This window comes from Capsicum annuum, unplaced genomic scaffold, assembly GCF_002878395.1.
Source record: "Capsicum annuum cultivar UCD-10X-F1 unplaced genomic scaffold, UCD10Xv1.1 ctg5504, whole genome shotgun sequence".
NCBI classification, from domain to species: Eukaryota; Viridiplantae; Streptophyta; class Magnoliopsida; order Solanales; family Solanaceae; genus Capsicum; species Capsicum annuum.
Window position 1 is genome coordinate 1 of NW_025863301.1, and position 4080 is coordinate 4080.

A 4080-nucleotide genomic window follows, 5' to 3' on the forward strand; every position below is an offset into this window, starting at 1 on the left:
GTGTATTGTGACCTATTTCTATCATAAAAACTAAAAAATTCATAAGAAATAACGTTAAGAATATCTTGAGATAAAAAAGGAAAAGAACGCTAATAAGCTCCTACTGAAAAACTATACACGTAGTTTGGTCACCTTGTTTACACAACAGAAGCACTCTGTATGTCGACATCTTCGCACGCTAGCAGCAATAGTGCCTGCATTAAATTTCCAAACCATAATTCCTAAGCAGTGTACTGGAAAGCCATCAATTTAGCTTTCATCTTCCACAACTTGTTCAATAAATGTGCTCACCTAACATATAGGATCATTGAGAATCATTTGTGCTGAATATAGGTGAGCCAACCAAAAAATAATTTTTCACATAGTTAGCAGACTTCCAATAGAAGCGATGAAACTCTCTTGGAAGCCATATTTAAGTATATCAAGCTGCCTAATGGGCTCTAGTGCTGATCGATTACACCTCTTTGGATCCTAAAGTACTGTACTATTGAATGCAAATCCTGGTAATTCAACATAAAATCTCTGGGATATTTTTGCCATTTCATATGTTTGCCAACCTATAACCTGAGAGCCATTACAGATTGGACCCTACAAAATAACTTTCCTATTACTTTCAGCTAATCTTGCCATAACCCATGTCCCAAACTGGCTACACGCAACAATTTTCTATTAAGAAAACTGATAGACAAAATGGTAATTCAAAAAATTAAGCATATGTACAAAATTCATCATCTAAGTCAACGAGAGCCAGTAATCCTTGAAAGCAATAGCGACCCAATATGGACAAAGACCAAGAAAGGAATAAAAAGTTTTTGTAAAATATGTAACTTAAAATGAAGATACAGAACTAAGAAACACAAGTGAGAGGGTAGCACAATGCATATCGAAAAAAGTAGAGGTTTTGTTTCAAACTGTAAAACTATGAAATAAAAATAAAATCTACAATAGGAACAAAATCTACAAAATGTACAACTGTATGGAGGGCCCAAACTCAATTAGTTGCATCTCAAATATTTTCTTATTTGGCGCTTGCATTAACAAAGTTTCATTCTTTTGTTCTAGAAACCTTTCAAGTATAAAATAGTGCAAAAGTGGCTCAACCAAATGTTCTTTTATTTAATAAATTTCACATTGTTGTATATCTTCAATTCCTTAACTTATATGATTGTTGTTTGTGCTATAGTTATTTTTTCTACAGTTCTATAAATAAGATATTATTTTTAGTTGTACTTTTTGGTTAAAGTCCTAATCACCTCTTGGTGTTTTTCGCCTTTGAGAATACTCTAAGAACATAGAGATAACAAAACATATTTGATCACTACCACATAAGGTTTTTGAATCAATAAAGGAAGCCTATTGAATCAGCTTTTGGGAATAGAAGGGGAAGGGGAATATGCCAATGAACTTGTTGCAGGGGACAAGGGATGATTTACAAGTGATTGGAAGCAAGAAGGTGAACGTTTGATACCAATTAGAGAATAACAGTCAAACTTTGTTTTGCTCTAGTATATTTACTTCCAACTTATATAGAATATTTCTTTGTCGTCCTTGTTTAAGGATCTCCTTCTGGTACAGTTTAGTAGTGAAACGGGTGATGATACCATGAATAGCACTTTATTATCAATAACAATGAAGGTTCTAAATCAATAGAATAGATTGACTTGTTATGCCTTGCAATCATAGAAGAAAGAGAAAAAGAAGCAATTTATTTGAAGACAATTTTTACTTTGATGGGCTATATCTACTTATAAGCACATAATTCATCACCAATATAATTTAAAATGCCCTAGCAATATGAGCAATGACAATTTATCAATCCATCTATCCTTATAAAAGTAAAGAAAATATTGTGCAACTACAATGATTTTGACATTAAGAAACTTTTACGGCTTTGTTTTTTTGAAGGCCATCATTAGTATTCTCATTTTTCCTTTTGGCAGGACCGATGTTTGAAAGGCTACTAGTAGTGTTTTCCATTTGGAAAGATATTTTTTTTCTTTTCAGTTTTATATCTAACTTGTCGCTATGGCAATAAACCTACTATGAAAGTCAATGTTCCTTTATGACATAATCTGCGGCAAGAATTACTTAAATGTATCAAAATTTAAAAATCAAAAGTTGCTAGATTGAATGGTAATCACTGAGAAAGAAAAAAAGAAAGATTAGTATCATACAGTTATATGCAAGATGAATAAGTAGATTATTTGATCTGTCTCATTTGTTCAAAGATATCTAGGTAATATTAGTTGGAATTATATACAAAGTAAACTATCCTATAAGACGATGTGTTTCAATGTGGGTTAGTGCCATATGCCTTAAATGCACACTTTTATTATTTTCTTCAGTTGAGTCCTTCTTGCATATGGGATGCCTGTACATAACTCCAGTTCTCCTCAATATATCAGCTATCTCAATTAATTGGGAGTCTATCTCAACCACTAGCCACAACAAAAGAGGTGGAAATAATTTTAATATGTGGGCCAAACGGTCAAGATAGTAAGCTTGAAATGAATGGGCTTCTGTTGGTTTCACAATGATCAAAAGTTTTTTGGACTCTATAAGTTCTTGATCAAGTAATGGGTTAATAGAGGCATTTCCCTTTTTATTTATTCTTCATAGCTATTCAACTTCAATTTTCTCAAAGAAACTTTGAAGGCTAACGTGGTAGCATCCTATATTACTCGAACTCTTCAAAATTGTCGATGAGTACATGCTGAATCCTCTAAAAAAGATGTATTTGTGGAGGATATAAATAGCATCAATAATTCAGAAGATAATATTTATTCTACCATAAAAGAGGCTTTGCATGAACAATAAAGAATTAGAGATGAATGGTCCTATCTTACCTTAATAGTTCCACCATATATCATGATACTTTATTTAATCTTCTAATGGCCATAATTATGTCGGGCATCTGTCAAATTACAAAAACTATCACTTGCATGAGATAGAGCACACATGAACACATTATTGATAACTACACAGACTGTAATCACACAAGTGGGGTCCGAGAAAGGTAAAGTGTACGCAAACCTTATGCCTACATCCTAGAGATAAAGAGGTTGTTTTCAATAGACCCTCGGCTTAAAATAAAGCATATCCAAGTAGTTTGAAAAGGGAAATACAACGTTGAGAGCAACAAGAATTAAATAATATGAAATGGAGAGCAGTACATAACAATTCCCTTCACCCTCCCCAACCCGTTTACCAAATTGACAAAATCCAATGACCTATTTACCAAATCAGCTTTATAAACCAGTAGTTCACCCAAAAGTGGAAACAACAACAAGGGGGTTACTGGGATTTTGTGAAGTTTTCAATGAACTTGATTCTTGATGGGGTTGTAAGTGAGCGTTAAAGTACAATTTCTTATCAAATATTCAAAAAACTAAGAACTATATCAAATTCAATCAAGAACTACAAATAACACTAACTATCTCCAATCTTTATAATTTCCCTTTAATTAAAAACAATAATTCAAACAAAATTAAGCAAACTCTCAGTACTTGAAGTAATTTTAAATTAAATACATCATTTGGCTTCCCATCATCGATAGTTTTCGCTTAATCTATCATGTTCTTTTTTTTAAACCAAAATACACAAGAAAATAAATAGCAATGCAATATAGAAACCATTACCGATTCTCTTTAAACTACAATATTGGTCCACTCGAATCAAGACTTTAATGAGCAATACCCGATTGACCTATTTCTACTTACCAATGATATGACCTGTGGTTCCAAACAATTAAGGCTTTTAACTTACCAATCGATTTGATGAAATGAAAAAAAGAGGATGGCCGGAGTACCAATGGCAGGCAGACCTCTAAATCAATTTGGGGGAAATGAGAGGGTTAATTTAAGGAAAATATGAGCTCTCAATCGATGTTAAAACTATTTTTGCCAAGAAGGAAAATGTTTTGACCAATTTAAAAAAAAAAAGGAAAAATGTTTTGGCCAATTAAAAAAAGAGGGAAAATATTTGACCAATTAAAAAAAAGGAAAATGTTGTTTATTCGATTGATAGTGGGGGTTTAAAACCCCTGCAATTTATAGAGGGGGTCTAAAACCCCCAGAAACT

The 4080-nt window shown here is 32.6% G+C and overlaps 1 pseudogene; it reads right to left on the minus strand.

The window, feature by feature from the left end:
- Nucleotides 1-132: 132 nt before the first annotated feature.
- On the minus strand, nt 133-2870 carry LOC107857717 (annotated as a pseudogene).
- Between the last annotated feature and the right edge of the window lie 1210 nt (nt 2871-4080).